Below are 17,874 nucleotides of genomic sequence, written 5' to 3'. Positions count from 1 at the left end.
TCTAGAAGCAGTTTATCGTACAAGGGTTGTTTTTGGGTAGTGGTAGAAAGCTAGACCTCATGGATCATTTCCAATACTCTTAATGAGGTTGGGGCAACATACGTGGGATCATGTATTGATGTCCAAAGGGCCTTTCTTTGCTCAACTAGTGTCATTAGTCGGTGGCCAATTTTGGCTGCCAAGAGTACCATTTTTGCACAAAGTTACCTTGTCCCTTCCCTTTTTGTTTGATTGCTTCAATCTTTTCCTTGTTTGTCTCACATTGATCAGTATAGAGTGAGGGTATCAAGCACAATTCTCTAGCTATGGCTTTTGGAATAGAGATTTGTGTGCTCTTGTGTTGGCCTTCAAATTTCATGGACGTATGCACATGTGATGGCTATCAGCTTGTGATCAAGCTTCATCAGGCACTTCATCTTTGGTTCATTGGTTAGATGCGCATCTCCTTGGCCAAATCTTCGAGAGATTTCTCCTCAAGCCTAGGCTTTAGGTGCTTTTGAGGTGTCAAGGATGTTGGTTGTTGTGACACCTCTTCCGCATGTGAATTGCTAAAGGACATGTTCCACAAGGGGCATCGTCATGGTCAAAGGTTATGACTGCTATGATTCCTAATTGGAAGTAGTATAGCAGCTAGTTCAATGGACTAGCCATTATTGGTAGATTGTGGTGTCAAGTCCTCAATCAGATTAGAAGTGGTCATATCTTTTGTTGCCCGTTGCGCATTCACTTGTGTAGATCAAGCATCAGTTGAGCTAGTCACACTGGACTGCATAGGCATATCCTTAGGCTAAGAATTAGGGATGGTGTCATGTCCCGCATCTTGGACATTTGGAAGATCATATGGAGATTGAGATAGGGATTGATTGGCTGCACTTTACGACCACTGTTGTGCTTCCTGTGTCCATTTAGGAAAAGAGGGTGTAGGAGATGTGGACTCCTAGGTGGACTTGGCATTACTGGCTGAAAAATTTGCTCATTGTTATTAGACGATTCTGCAATTTTCTTTATTGAGTAATCAGCCTTATCATGAGCAACATTGTGTCTGTGGTGCCCATTATCCTCTTGGGAAGTCAAAGGCTACTTGGGTGCTAGTGGTCTTTGTGCACACTCGACAATCATATCTTACATCTGCTTGTTAAGCATGCTAGGCTGAGAATCTTCCTTTCGAATAGTCATGTTTGGTTTCTTGCCTCGAGACTTGGTTTTTCGTTTAGATTTCCCTCTATGCTTCTTCACTTTTGATATGGTCTGGCCTTCAGCTCTAACAAAGATGGTTTAGTAGGTGGTTTTGGTACCCAAATCCATTGGTTTCCTATGTAATACCCTTGAGTACGTAGCAACACTTTGGATATCCATCGCGGCATTGTGTTGGCTCTCCATCGATACCTTCATCTATAAGTCTTGGGCTTCTTTTGTGGTCTTCTAGGATATTTGTAAGTCCAAAGCCTATCCTTGGCATTGTCTCCCGACCTTCTTATTGTTGAGATTCAAGCTCATTAGTCTTCTGCCAGTTGTTTACCTTAGTTGAGTAAGGTTAAGTCACACTGGCTTAACCATGATTAGATCTAGGTTTGTTGATCTTTTGTATGTGTGGAGTACACAGTTGACTTTGGATAGTGTTGAAGAAATGGAATGGAAGGGAGCATGTCTGCTACCCTTTGTGCCTTGTCCATCTCTCTCTCTCTCATTTCTAATATGGTATCAGAGCTTGAATGGCACCTTCTCTGATGATTTCCTATCTTATGTATTCATCTGAGCATGACAAGTTTTTTCAGACAATCATACACATGTACTTGAGCAATGGGTGTTCTTGATGTAACAAGTCCAATTAGCACAGGGATTGAATCTTCATCAGCCACCACAGTTTCTTGAATCTGAGGAATGCTACCAAGGTTTCCAAGTGTTCCAAGAAGAGCAGCAATGGCAAAAGGCTTGGGATTGAAGGACCTGGCTTCCTTCTCAAAGCATGAGCAGATTTGCTGCCATGCCTACTTGATGCATCAATAGCATCTCCTGTAAGAGAACCACAAAAATAATTTTTACTACTTCAAGGAGTGCGGTTTGCATTTCATGTTCATCGGTTTGCTAGAGGACATGCTTGCATTATGCTGCAAAAAGTGGGCATCTTGATTGTATTCTGAGAGTTCTAGATGCTGCCCAATCTCCTACGGTAGCAGAAACTTGGGGTTTTTCTCAATTTGTGAATGTTCATGATGGGAGTGGTGCTACTCCTTTACATCTAGCTGCCCGGTCTAGCCACCCAGTAGTAGTTTGTCTACTTCTAAACAAGGGGGCACTTGTATGTGCGGTTACTACAAGGGCGGTAGTGGTTGTGCATTTGGGAGTACACCCCTACACTTTGTAGCACGTGGTGGATCAACAAAATGTGTAAAGGAGCTTTTAGCTTGGGGTGTAGATCAAATGCAAAGAAATTCACAAGGCCACACTCCATTCTTCATACCCATGAAGTACAACAATATAGCTTGTGCAACACTTTTTGAATCCGCTTTTCATCTCCATGGAAGTTTATGAGTGACCTTGATCTAGAAGCCAAACGGTTACTAGAGGCTGCTTTGGCGCAAGTCAATGATGCCTGGGAAAAGAAAATATTTTCAACTCGACGTGACTCTGGTAGTTAATACTTTTGAAGAGTTGGATGGATCAACTATTCAAGAAGAGAATGATGAAGAGGAGATAGAGTTATGCCGTTGTCATACTGCTGTGTATCCGAGGTGTGGAATCCACCAAAAAGTTTGTGTGTGTGACATTTGTTACTTTGTGCATACTTAGTCATTGTGTTTGCATTTTGTTTTGCGTGGGCTGGAGATCAAACCTCGCTATTTAGTAGATGATTTGATGTTCACCCAAAAGCACACCTACAGACCCCATGGAGGTGGGCAGCATAATGATGAACAGGAGACATCACATCAATATGATTTATTTCAAATGAAAGCCATTGTGACAATAAGGTTTGTAAAAGATGCCAAGGAGCATATGGATGTCCAAGGCTCTAGAGGTGATTGAAAGGCTAATTAATGATGGTAAACATCTAGAAGCTCTTTCATTTGCTTGTACCTTTAGACATTTTGAGTGCTGCCATCCTATAAACCTGTGTAAGGCACATCTAAATGAAGCTAGGGAGGCAGCAACTGTTATCATAAACAGGGGTGAGAAGGGTGCACAGAATGAAGCAGGAATCTGAGTTGTTTCCTAATACTGCCGACATCAATCGAGTTAAAAAATGATTATACAAATGGTACTATCTTGTCTAAGATGTAGGAGCATGGTCAGATACGAGATTGGCAAGTTGTACGAGAAACTTCACCTGGTTCAACCTTTGAAGGGATAGATAATGCTCCTCTTGTAGGTCCCATACTGGATCAAGTTCATGACAATGGGTCAAAGGACACTAAGGTTGTCAATCAGCTTGGTAATGTGAAGGAACCTCAACCTTTTGGAGAACCTTTTTTATGTAATGATGCTGACAGTTTTGAGCAGGATACTGATCAACAAAGCTACTCAAGCCAATGAAGGAAAGCCACTTCCACTTTATCAAAATGCATTATGTGGGTTGACAGCTGGAGCGATTGGTGCTTGCTTTGGTAATCTTGCAGATCTTGCATTGATCCGAATGCAAGCTGACAACACATTACCCCTTGCACAACGCAGAAATTACACCAATGTCTTCCATTCTCTCTACAGAATTTCTGCAGATGAGGATGTCCTTGCCTTGTGGAAAGGAGCTGGACCCACTGTTGTTCATGGTGCCATGGCTCTCAACATGGGGTTATTGAGGCAAGCCACATACACCACTACACATATTGGGTCACTCAGAGGGAAGGAGCAAATTTGTCGGCTATTTGAAAAAGCATTTATCTTTGAGAAAATTAGCATGCCAGAAAAACTCCGCCTGGGGGAGAAAAAGCAACGACAACAGGCAATAGAGGGGAGCGTAGAGAAGCGGGTGTGGCATGATCAGTCCAAGCATAATGTCAGTTCCATGACTGCATATCATTGCCTTTACCATCAAGAGCAGTATTTACTGGATCGTTGTCGAGTGGGTAACACTTTTGTAAAAGATTACTGCAAGATGCAGGGAGGAGTCAATGAGATTTCCCGAAAGCCCTCTGATGGGCCAGGAGAACTACATCAACAAGCAATGACTCGGGACCGCCGTTGTCACATAAACTATCATGCACGTGGAGAGGCAAGATGAGGCCATCTGGAGTGATAGAGAAGAAGCCGCTGCACGAGTGTTCCATATGTAGTGGTTTGCAAGACACAAAGCTGGAGATCAAGGAGTTCACAATACAGGACACGAAAGCAATCGAATTAAGGTGAAACAGGATTGTAGAGTTTCAGACAGAGCTGGAGCTTCTTTCTTCTGAAGCGTTAGTTAATCCTTGCATAAAGTATGCTGTTGAATTGGAGCAGTCTTTTATGGAAGGTGCATATAATAGAGTGTTAAGTGCCCGGCAGGCTATCCCTCATGAGACATACGCCTATTTCATGGATCTTCTAGCAAAAACTGTGCGGGATGAGATAGCTGGGTGCAATGAAAAGGCATATGACTTTCTGTCTCTTGCTAATGCAAAGAAGATGTTGATGTTCTCCTTTGATCAAGAACTCCTAGCCTATGTTGCAGAGGATCAACCAGAGTGGGAGGTCCCCAATGGCTGTGTGTACTTCTAGAAAGCGAAAGATACAATGTGCAAGGAAATACCTTCCTTACAATTGATCAATCAAACTCTGGGTTATGCCAAAGAACTAGAGCGGATAGTTTAAGCTAGCAGACAGTAATGATCTTGTCTTCAACATGCATCCAGTATACCAGATTGCCAGTGTTTCTTCCCCATTCAATACAGCCAAGGAGTCAGTAACCAACTCTAGATTGTTTCTCAGAGGAGCTTAGCTGGATACTTGTAGAACTAAGATCTCCTATGTTGTGCCTCTATCATAACAGGGCAGCTTAGGAGAAAGCTTGTGCCTTTGTATTTCTGGCTTAGTGCACAAGAAGCCTTTTATGGTCTTACTAGACAGCCTGAATCCAAGAAGATCATGATAGTGTTGTATCTTTGAATTCCTGATTTCTGCACACAGTGTTTGAGGTCAAGGTGTTAATACTTGAGTTTATCGTTTTGGCTAAAAAACGCTTACAAGAAGCTGCTTTTCTAGAAAGCACGGAAGTGGATTGCAGTCAACAAAGTATTCAGTGTGACCATGGACAGTTTGATGTAGGATCTACAAATGCAGCACAATTAAATCGGGTGGCCTAAAATCAGTGGACTGATCAGATTTGAAGTCATCTTGTATTTTGTAAACTTCTTGGCAATAATACAATTGTTACTTGGCATCATTTTCTCGTCATGCTTATTCGCCTGATTGATCTTCCATCTTGAAATTCGTTAAGGTCCTCTGTGGTCGCGACTTTGCTTTCGAAAATTCTTCAACACCATATTTGTTTTGAGCATGCTTACACAATTGAAGTTCAAGACTGTGGACATCAAATGTGTGCTGGCTGCACACTTGCTCTCTGTTGTCATAATAAACCTAGTCTGCCATAATAGGTAATATCTACAAGTGCACTGGCTACAAACCCATTGTTGATGCATGTAAAAGCTTTGATGGAGACAATTTCTCTAGATCATGTTTAGCTTGTACAGCAGGTCCTGAGTATTAACTTCAAGGATACAATTGGCATCCGGGAATACCATTTGAAGCTTGTATTTGTCTTAGTTTTGTAGCAGCAATGAATGTATCAAGCAGGCTTGAAGCTCACTAAGTCTAGCATGAAATATACTTGATTCTTTATTATGCACTGGCAGTGATTAATAACAACCCATTGCTAATGAATGGCATACTTGTGGAGAGTATGATGACTGAGTAAAGCTCTCATGATAGGTCAAAAATGCTATGACAAATATGAATATATCTAAGCAATCAATTGAACGATTTTTTAGATTCTATTTCTTGCATGTATTGGATCGTATGCACTCATCATATCAGATTGGAATGCAAAGTTGTTGATGCATTGTAACTGCAGTTGAATGGGATCAGAAGCAAATGTACTATCTAAAAATGCAATAGTGGTTATTGCTGAAGTTTTATAGTAAAAACAAGTTGCACTACAGGTCACTGAAGTATATTGCATGCTGGCATTTTGAGAAATTGACTGATTTTGCAAAGCTTAAGACTTTGAAATGGAAAACACGGGAGAGAAGGATACTATCACTTAGATAGTTGGTGAGAAGCTGGACTACAACAATTTTGTTCTATGGAAATTCAAGATGTCTAATTTCTTAATTAGAAGGGGCTATTGGGACCTAGTCACAGGTCTTGAAGATGATCCCAAGCTATCAGAGGATAGACCTCCAACGCATGATCAATTAAAGGCACACATAACTTGGTTAGAAAAGGCCAGCAAGGTCTTGCATTGGTTGTCATTATGTGTATCAAACACAAAAGCTATGAAAATTGCAAACTGTACTTCCCCAAAAGCTGCTTGGGACTTATTGATGAAGAATTATGGGCATGTCACTCATGCGAGAAAGACACACCTGTAGAAAAAATTCAGCTGAAGACTATGTCAGTGAGATTAGATCCATTGCAGAACAACTCGGCTCAATTGGAGCTGAAGTTGAGGATAATGGTTTGGTAGCTACTACCCTCCATGGACTTGGACAGGAGTATAAGCAGTTTGATACTTCCATTTCAGTGCGTCAGGATCAACCTGACTTTGACAAAATTGTGGCACTTCTATTGCAACAAGTGAAACTTGGACTCAATACAAGTTCCAGTGGGTCTAAAAATAGTAGGGACAGTGTCTTCTACTCCAATCAAAGGGGTAGATGTGGAAGAGGAAGATCGAACTTTAGAGGACAAGGTGCTGGAAATGCATATGTAGCTCGTGGACAGTAAGCTACTAAATGTCAGAATAGGCAGCCTCAAGCAAATAGAGGTGCCTCAAATGCTCCTGGAAGAGGGGGTTATTCAGCTAGAGGTGCCTAAATGACAGGTTGTTTGCAATGCAACATGTGAAGAAAGGGTTGCCTACACAAGACAAAGTAGATGATATATGGTATATAGACTCAGGGGCATCTAACCACATGACTCCTCATGGAGAGTGGTTTGACACGTTGGTACAAGGTACTCATGGATATGTTTGCACAAGGGATGATACACAACATGACATTATGCATACAGATATTGTTCCCCTGATGATGCATGGTGATAGGAAAAAGAGTCTCTATGATGTGTTACATGTACCCTCCATAACCAAAAACTTGATTTCTATGGGACAAATGGCTGAACAGAATCTACAATTTAGATTCAATAGAGATGGATGCTACATTGAAGAGTATGGTCAAGGATGCAAACTCATTACTAAATGCAAAAGAAATGGCAAGATTTTTACATTGGATACGAAAATTCTAGCATTGAATGTTGCTATGTACTCACATGACAATGCTACAATAAGGGACAATGAGATATGGCATGAAAGGATTGGTCATGTAAATATTCAAAAGCTGAAGAATATGCAGCATAAGTAAGTTGTACTTGGACTTCCTAAGTTCAAGCATGTGAAATTGGGACATATATGTCAATCATGTCAATTTGGGAAGCAATCAAGGCTTCCATTTATGAGGCATGTAAGGTACTACTAGACCATTACAGCTTGTACATTCTAATGTATGGGGACCCTCACAGAATGCATCTCTTGGGGGATCACATTACTATGTGTCATTCATAGATGACTATAGTAGGTACACATGGTTGTATGTGATGAAGCACAAGAGTGATGCCATGGATGCTTTTCAGGACTTCAAGAGACATGTGGAGAAAGAATTGGCTTGCTACATCTCATGCTTGAGATCTGATAGTCGTGGAGAATATGTTTCTAAATATTTTGATCACTTATTGGCAGCCCATGGGATTAAAAGGCAACTGGTGTGCAGATATACACCACAAAAAAATGGTGTGGTAGAAAGGAAAAACATGGTGATCATGGAATCCGCTAGAGCCATGTTGAATGAGAAAAGCCTACCAAATGCATATTGGGTAGAGGCTGTAATGAATGCAATGTATGTGATGAATCGTACACCAACAACAGGTATACATGAGGTGACTCCTCATGAGAGGCTTTATGGGATAAAGCCAGACATTAGCCATCTTAAGGTTTTTGGATGCTTGGCATATGTATATTTTCCATATAAAAAGAGGAAGAAGCTTGATCCAAAGGCAAAAAAGGCCATCTTTATTGGGTATGCACAAGATAGGAAAGCATACAAATGCTACAATCCTTCTATTCATGAGACATTGGTCTCAAGAGATGTGGTATTTGATGAACTGAAATCATGGCATGAGAAGAAGATCACCTTGATCAATGATGATGATGCTTGTCAGGAGACTTATGTACATACAAGTACAAATGAAAGTGCAAAAAATTCTGGGCCTTCTAAAGATGCTACTTCAAAGAACATCGAAAACTGACTTTTCTCCTCACAAAGTCAAATGCACTTCTTCAAGACAACTCAAAATCCTATCACAATCAGCAGTATGATCAGCCACAAATCTTATACATACATGCTCATTCAACTCTTCATTCTTCTCATATATATCACATCCTTTGATCGGCACATCATCAAGAAAGGGTAAGGTCAATTGAGGAATATGCTCCCTCAAAACTTTATGCATAGAATTCATCATATGCGCCAATTAATTGGTTGCTCACTGTAGAAGCATACACATCCTAACCAATCCAAACGGTATCTTCATGGTAGTGATATCCCGGCTTTCCAATGCAAGCTGGAACTGATCATATCCTGAATATAAATCACCCATAGAGTAAATTTCCTTGCCTACAAATTCTTCTGCAAATTCATCCATTATCGGACGGCCTAGTCCAATATTCCTTATGGTGACTTTATTAATTGGTTGAAAATCCTGTATAAACCTCAAAGCACCATTCTTCTTTGGAACAGTAAACCACTGATTCAAATATGGAGTTGAAGAAGACTCCAAAATCCTCATTTTGACCTTCTCATTCAAAATCTCCAGCAGCTTAGGAAAATATGCCCAAGACATTGAAATATGCTTTGAATTCCATGGCTTATTGTTAAAAGATGTGGATCTAGAGCATGACACAAGTTATGGTGGATGAAATATGAAGACCAAAAACTCATAATGACATGGACAAGTAGAGACAAACCGTTACACAAGTGAATTAGGTTCCAAGATGAAACCTTGAACTCATAAACACAATCTTGTGAATTTCGATGGCACAGTAATGGCACTTTTCGATGCAAAATAATGGCATCACTATTTGCGTCACTATTAGCGTCGCAAATGCGATGCAAATAGCGATGGTGCTCAAATGAAAAAGTGGGGGCCAAAACCCGAGTGCATTATTTTGCACGAACAAACAAAAGAGAGAGCGAACTCCATCTTGCATTTGAGAGGGAGAGGGAGAGAAAGAGAGAAAGAGGGAGAAGAAAAGCTTCTCACTGCTGCCACCACTGTTCATGAAGAAGAGGAGGAAGTGCACGGAGGGCAAAGAGGACCGTCGTCATGATGAGGAGGCACGGAATCCATCCTCGGGCCTTTGCAAGGAGTGCATTGTTCCTTCTTGCTTTGTTTCTTTTTTCTCTTTTTATTTTACTTGTTTTTGTTAGAAATCATGTATATTTAGAGGGGGAGAGGAAATGAGAGAGGGAGAGGAAGAGAGAAAAGGAAAGAAGGAACGAGAGAGAGAGGGAGAAAACATTAAACATAATAGGGAAAGAGAGGGAGAGGGAGAGGGAGAGGGAGGGAGAGAGAGAGAGGGAGGGAGATGTTGTTGTTGTTGTTATTGTTATTATTGTTTTATTTCTTCTTTTCTTTTTTTATTATTTGTTGTTGTTGTGGTAGTCGTAGTAGTAGTAGTAGTGGTAGTGTTGTGGGAGTGGTAGTAGAAGTAGTAGGGGTAGTGGTAGTGGTAATTGTTGTTTAATTTCTTATTTTCTTGTTTGTTGTTTTTGCGGTGGTAGTGGTAGTGGTAGTGGTAGTTTAATTTCTTATTTTCTTGTTTGTAGTAGTAGTAGTAGTAGTAGTAGTAGTAGTAGTAGTAGCAGCAGCAGCAGCAGCAGTAGTAGTAGTAGTGGTAGTGGTGGTGGTTTTCTTGTTTGTTTTTGTAGTAGTAGTAGTAGTAGTAGTAGTTTTTTTTTCCTTTTCTTGTTTATTGTTATTTAGTTTTCTTGTTTGTTGATGTTGTAATACTAGTAGTAGTAGTAGTTTTTTCTTTTTTTCTTGTTTGTAGTAGTAGTAGTTGTTGTTGTTGTTGTTGTTGATGATGATGATTTTACTTCTATTCTTGTTTATTGTAGTGGTAGTGGTGGTAGTAGAGAGAGAGAGAGAGAGAGTTGTTGTGGTAGTCCTAGTCATGGTCATAGTCGTCATAGTCGTGATTGTAGTAGTAGTACTAATAGTAGTAATAGTAGTTTTCTTATTTGTTGTTGTTGTAGTAGTAGTATTTTCTTTTCTTTTCTTGTTTATTGTTGTTTATATTTCTTATTTTTTTTGTAGTAGTAGTAGTAGTTTTTTCTTCTTTTCTTGTTTGTTGTTATTGTAGTAGTAGTAGTTGTTGTTATTGTTGTTTCTTCTTTTCTTATTTATTATAGTGGTAGTGGTAGTGGTAGTGGTAGTGGTAGTAGTTTGTCGCAGTCATAGTTGTACTCCTAGTCATGGTCGTAGATGTAGTCGTAGTCGTCGTAGTCATGGTTATAGTAGTAGTAGTGGTTTTCTTGTTTGTTGTTGTTATTGTTGTTGTAGTAGTAGTAGTTTTTTCTTCTTTTCTTGTTTGTTGTTATTGTAGTAGTAGTAATAGTTGTTGTTGTTGTTGTTGTTGTTTTTTCTTCTTTTCTTATTTATTATAGTGGTAGTGGCAGTGGCAGTGGCAGTGGTAGTGGCAATGGCAGTGGCAGTGATAGTGGTAGTGGTAGTGGTTTGTTGTAGTCGTAGTCATAGTCGTAGTCATTGTAGTCGTGATTGTAGTAGTAGTAGTGGTTTTCTTGTTTGTTGTTGTTGTAGTAGTAATGGTAGTAGTAGTAGTTTTTTCTTCTTTTCTTGTTTGTTGTTGTAGTAGTAGTTTTTTTTATTTATTTTTTTCCTTCTTTTCTTGTTTTTTGTTGTAGTAGTAGTAGTTGTTTTTTTTCTTTTCTTTTCCTTCTTTTCTTGTTTGTTGTTGTAGTAGTAGTTGTTGTTGTTTTTTTTCTTCTTCTTCTTTTCTTGTTTATTATAGTGGTAGTGGTAGTGGTAGTAGTAGTGGTAGAGAAGAGAGAGAGAGATGCTTTGTTAAAGGAAATTGATAGTAGAGAGAGAGATGTTTTGTTAAAGGAAATGAGAGAGAGAGGGGTAGAGAAAAAGAAACAAGGAACAAGAGAGAGGGAATAAACATACAGCATAATAAAGAAAGAGAAAAAGAAAGAGAGATGGAAGGAGAGGAGAGATTGAATGGATAAAAAACAATAAGAGAGTGGTGGCGAGGTCCGGTGAGGTCCGGTGCAATACCATGAGATGGGAAAAACTCCGACATATGTTAATTTGTGGGTGGGTGGAGACTTTACATACATTAATTTTTGTTGAGTTACAAGAGAAGAAATCCCTTCTCAAATAATTTAAGAAAGAAAAAACGAATGATAAGAAAAACAAATTGTTTGTCATAACGTAGACAAAATGGAAAAAGATGAAGGTCGTGATGTTCAAGATCGCGAGGCGTATCTTAATCAGCGTGTCCCATGTCCTCGCTCTCAATGTAAGCTGGCAATTAGACGAGAAAACGTCGATTGTCTATAGAACACGTACGACGCTTTGGCGAGTTTTAATCTCAGATCATTGATTAGGTGATCTTAGATTTTCAACAAATAGTAAGAAAAGTTTATATCAATCATACATTGTATTCGCAAGCTAATTGAATACTATATACAAAAAGATTGGTTGTGGCTGGCAAATTTTCTATCCAGGGAGGTGATGTCTCGTCCCAAGGAGGAGTGCACCCTTTGCGGCCAGTTAGAAGAGTTCGTGGGCATGCGATGATTAGAGTGCCTGAGCCAATCCACAACTTGGAAGGTACTACCTAATCTGTACCGTCAATACCAGAGGAGGCAAGCAGCCTTCGAGACTTATCTACAATCTTAGAGCCTGAGATGGAGGCAATGATCAATGCATTAATGCCCATGGATGTCGAGACTTCTAATCCACTTAGAGAGGAAGCATCCATACCATTATATGATGGGTGCTGAGTATCTTGCCTGAAGACACTGCTTGCACTCCTAAGTGTGCAAGCAAAATACGGGTGGAGCAATGCAAGTGTGACTGAGTTGATCAAGTACCTTGTACGTATGCTTCATTGATTTCTTTTCGGCACTATCATTAAAAATATTTGTGCTTTCTCAAGGTGTTTTATGATTTTTTTTCAGGTTACTAAAGTATCATATATTACCACTTACAAATACCATGCCTGAGTCTCGTGATAATGCACGATATATTTTATGAAAGCTTGTCATGGACTAAAACAGCATCCATGCATGTATCAACAATTGCATACTGTTTTGAGGAGAATATGAGACTATGGAGACATGTCCAAAGTGTGGTGCTCACAAGTATTGATAAGACTTGCAATAGTAAACCATCCCTAAAAAATTTCTTAGACACTTTCCACTTATCCCACACATAAACCACATGTTTCATACGTCCGACATGGCAAGCTTGACAATGTGGCATGTGCATAATAGATCCATAGATGGAGTTTAACGAATATCAGCGGATTCACGTGCATGGAGCCACATTGACTCTACCTTCCCAGGCTTTGCCCGAGAGCCAAGGAATCTTCGACTCGATCTTGCAATGGATGGTGTGCACCCATTCGGTCTGCACTCAACTTCTTACAGTGTGTGGCCTGTAGTCCTTGTCAACTACAATATCTCTCCATGGCTTTCTATGAAGAAAGGATATCTCATCCTTAGCTTACTCGTTCCCGACCGCTACAAAGTCAAAAATATGGATGTGTATCTTCGTCCATTAGTCGAGGAGCTTAAGATTTTGTGGGAGGAGGGGGTCACCATGCAACATATGAGCAAGCACGATGGTCGAAAGTCCACCAATATTCGAGCCATTCTCATGTGGACAATGCATGAATTTCTAGGATTCAGAGAGTACTTAGATAAGTAGGCTTCCGTTCTCATTGGTCATATCTATTATAGCTCTTTCAAGTTTGTATTCACTGGATAGAGGTGTTGGGACATGTCTGGTTACCTCAGGTTATCATTCACGTTCATTATGCAGGCCACAGTTAGACTCTCGAAGGTCACGAACCATGAAGAAGATGGTATATCAAGGACACACCGCTTTCATGCCAAAAGGTCATGAACTCAGGGAAGGTTTTCTTGGACGACCTCCAACACATATGAATGCCCAAAGCTGGTACGAGCTAAAAATGGTCCACATGTAGTCACATCCAAACAGAATGTGACCATTCTCAGTTTTCTACGAGTTGCCATATTGGACCCACTTACAAATCAACCACTTATTGGACCCCACTCATATTTTCTGTCAGCATTACCATTTTGTGCATCTACATCATCTATCACATTTACTGGTTTATACCAGTTACTCATCTCATCAAAAACAACATCTTTGCTCACTGTAAACTTACGAGTAGAAGGGTTATAACATCTATATCCTTTTTGCTGCAGAGAGTAACCAATAAAGATGCACTTCTCAGCTTTTGGATCCAACTTGGATCTCAACTCGTCTGGCACATGTACATAGGCAATGCAACCAAAAATTTTCAAATGAGAAATATCTGGTTTCCTACCAGTATACCTCTCCTCTGGAGTCATCCCATGTATTGCTGCAGTGGGAGTCCTGTTCATTATGTAGACTGCTGTAGCAACTGCTTCAGCCCAATAAAAATCTGGCAAGTCTTTTTCGTTGAGCATGGCACGAGATACCTCTCCAATATGCCTGTTTTTCCTTTCTGCAACTCCATTTTGTTGTGGGGTATGACTGCATGAATATTGCTGCTTTATGCCATGCTCCTGTAGGAACCTTGCAAACTCATTTGAGAGGTACTCTCCCCCTCCATTTGACCTTAGGCATTTTATTTGCAGGCCTGTTTCTTTTTCAACCATAGCTTTAAGAGTTTTGAAATGCCCAAAAACTTCACTTTTCTTTTTCATAAAATACACCCAAAGTTTTCTGCTATAGTCATCAATAAAACTGACAAAATAATGGCAGCCTCCAAGAGATGCAGCTTTAGTAGTCCACACATCAGAGTGGATTAATTCCAATGGCTTCTTACTCTCTTGAACATGTCTAGGAAATGGTTTCCTTGCATATTTTCCAAACTGACAGGCTTCACATACCTTATGCATTTCTGAAACCTTGAATCTAGGCAATCCTGCAACAATATTTTGGGCCTGCATTGATTTAAGTCGCTGTACATTAACATGATCAATGCGTTTATGCCAGATATCAATATCTGCAACTACACTGTGTAACGTGTCCACTAGAATCATCCCGGACACGTCTTAGCAGTCCATCGGGAAGGATGTCTAGAAGGCTCCGCCCGGCACTCCCATGGAATGTTACGGGACTTGCGATCTAGGTCTTCCCGCGTCTGCCACGTAGCGGAAGTATCCTGGCCGTTCCCACTTAGGATCGACCTGAATTTGGGTTTTCCTGTTTGGTCGTTAGCTAGCAACAACTAGCGTCAGACCCGAGCGAACTACCTTACGCAGAAACGCCAGGTCCGAAGCGGATTCACGCTGCACTTGGTTCAAGGAGAATGGGAAACGAGAGGGATGCAAGGCTTGACCTCTCTGCCATAAGGCATAGTCCCATTCCGTTCCCCTAAAACAGCGTGAATCGGGTAATAGTTAATTCTAAGTCATCGTTCTCGTTACTTGTTTTGGAGATGACGATCATCCTCTGTTCGTCGAAGACTTTGAGAAAAGTTCCCGGCTAACCGGGACCACCCATCCATAGGACGGACCCATGGTCCATCCTCTGCACTTTCCTTGGTTTGTTTTAGTTATGTAATTACCTACCACATTAGTTTGACATATACAAACAGCTTCTTTGATTAACCTTCTTATGCACTGGTTCCTTCACGTAATCTTATCACATGACATAAAGAAAACAATGCCAAACAACTTCTTTATTATCATTTTATCCTTTTATCTTTGAAATACAAGGAGTTCCCGCCCGTAGGCGTATTCATAATCTGCCCGAAGGCTATCCAGTAATCCACCAGGGATCACTAATCCAAGCTTCCGCCCGTAGACTAGTATGCGGGCCTCGAGATCCAATCCCGAGTCACGTTAGCCTCTTGTGCAGGACTCGGAAGGCGAGGGATTTACGGCCAGAGCCCCCCCTGGCACCCAAGCGTCCTCCTGCTCCAAGTAGAACTCAACGGAGAGACCTCTTGCGGCGGGTTCGGTCCACGTTCCCGGCGCGGCTAACAACCCCCTTGGTTAGGGTCAGGCAGGCAGTCGGGGGTAACTGAAGCTGCCTCTCCCTTCAGGCCTTCAACCTGAAGTATTTAGATATATTCTCATCCTTTAGTTCATTGAGCAAACAATGCAAACAGTGCTTTCTAAACTGTTACAAGCACAATCAATTTCCAGTGATCGTTTAGCTGGCAAACTGTTAAGGAGTGACTCCTTTTCTCCGAATGCAACCCGCATTCAATCCGGAATCAATTGCAACTTGGCAAGATTCCTATCATTCTTGGGTTAGGGTCATACCCTACCAATACTTTAGGTTTTGTTGTGGTAGGTTCCAGCGACCATGTCGCTTTAGTTTATTGTCTGGTCATTTGCAAATACCTAACTTTCCTTTTCCTTGGCAATTATTTCCCAAGAAAAGTGAGTAACAGGATGATTACTCATCCTCTTGTAAGTTAAATTCTTTCAATAACTTGCCAACCTCATTTCGAGAGATGACAAAACTCTCTTGTGGACAAATCTCAAGTCTATACAATGTTGCAACCTTTTTGCACATGTGTTGCATCATTCCACGGGATCATTCCACCCATTGAATGGCGTCCTCCGGCCACGGAATTACCTCTAGCCGAGTATCAGGGTTTAGGGTATCCTCCAACCCATTCCTAATTATGTTGGCCCATGGTCCTAGAAATTTGCAACTCCGTCGGAGTTTCATCATTAGAACGAATGATCCTTAGGATAAAACCTTAGATCATTTTATGCATGAACATCCAATTGATTCGACATTTCGTGAACGTGTGTAAGATCTTTGGGTTTGCGGGTTTAGACTTGGCAACAAGTGTAAAACTAGGTCGAATTCTTATTGCACTTGGCACTTGGGATACCTATCATATCGACTGAGCCATGCCCATATGAATCCCTTGTGTTTTAGGTTACTTAGACAACTCAATATACTTGTATTGCGACAAGGATGAACCTTCTAAAGGTAATAAACTAAATCTAATGGAGAACAATAGTTACAACTACACCAATACGCGTAAACATGCAATTTATTGCTTCTACGCATCACATGGTTCACGATAATTTTATCTTTCCTTGGTGTAGCAAAAATGCATGATAATCTGGATACTAACTTTTCCTAAGACCTATTAATCATGCCTACAACCTTGTAGTCTATACTTTCGAATCTTATGCTTTGACGAACCATGCAACCTTTCCTAAATGCGGCTTCTGATGAATGACGTCTTCGCATGATGACTATGCAATACGCAACATTCTCCTAGCTATAATGTAGTTAACGAAGTTTATACCAAACTAAAGCTAGTGTTAACTCATTCCATTTTACATGCTATTTGCAGGTCCATAAGATCATTTTCGTACTCTATTATTTCTTTTCTGATAATATCTTATGGGTGTTAACCTTTCCTCATGAAATCATTACGAGGAGGATGTTACCTAACATGCGGCACACGCTTATTCCTACCATGTCTAGGACGAAAGAGAATGCACTTATAAATTCCATTTCTTTGCCCTAAGTTTAGGCTCAGTACTTTGATAATGTACCAAAAAAACTACATGCAACTAGTCTTCTAAGGTGGATAACTCGTTTCAAATTCATGACATATTTCAATCTTGCCTAATGTTTCAAGAGATACTTTATCAAATGTATTTTTTTTTCCAATTTCCACATGCATTAAAATTAAGCGTAAAAATGCAATCTCCCTTATGAACTAAGCGCGCCTAATCATTTCTTTATGGGAAAATAACCTGAAAGAACCTGGACTTGAGGGCTCGGGGAGATATCCACTTGTATACTCGGAGATGAACCTCCCGCAGTCGCACCTTGTGATCTTTTTGGGGCCATCGTAGGCGTAGATTCGGCTTCTGATTTGCCTTTGTGGTCTACGAATTGACTTGCCTCGGAATGCGACCTTCCGACCTTTGCCTTTTTCCTCGTATGCGGAAGATTCCTTTGCGGGATGGCGCTTGCGGAAAAATGGCTTTAAAGTCTTTTTGCGAAAAGCCTTTTTCAATGGGTCTAGTGGGGGTCCTTACGGGCTTCACCTTCCCCTCTTCAAAGTCCCGGGGAGGGGGGTATGAATGGGCCTTTGGGAAATGTGGTGGGAAGGGGGGTTAAGGAAGCCCCCTCCTCTTAGAAGCTTCTAAGAAGCTTCTGGACCCCCTGCAGCAACGTCGAGGGCGGGGGTCGTGATCCAGCGTGGCGGCGGCGGCCTGAGATGGCTTGGCGGTCTGGGCGGCAGCGATGGCGGACTGGCGGACTGGCGGCAGCGTGGCGCTTCACGGCGACCTCCCCCTTCTCACAGCCCGGCCTCCTCCCTTCACGTCCGGCACCTCCTCAGCACCCTCTAGCTAGGGGGTGTTTATATAGGTC

The 17,874-nt window shown here is 41.0% G+C and overlaps 1 pseudogene; it reads left to right on the top strand.

Moving 5' to 3' along the window:
* Positions 1–1,800: 1,800 nt before the first annotated feature.
* On the top strand, positions 1,801–5,564 carry LOC148012716 (E3 ubiquitin-protein ligase XB3 pseudogene; annotated as a pseudogene).
* Positions 5,565–17,874: the final 12,310 nt, after the last annotated feature.

This window comes from Lygodium microphyllum, chromosome 27 (assembly GCF_053477565.2).
Source record: "Lygodium microphyllum isolate KBCC chromosome 27, Lygodium_microphyllum_v1.1.10, whole genome shotgun sequence".
Taxonomy (NCBI): Eukaryota; Viridiplantae; Streptophyta; class Polypodiopsida; order Schizaeales; family Lygodiaceae; genus Lygodium; species Lygodium microphyllum.
This window is presented reverse-complemented; position numbering and strand designations above follow the sequence as displayed.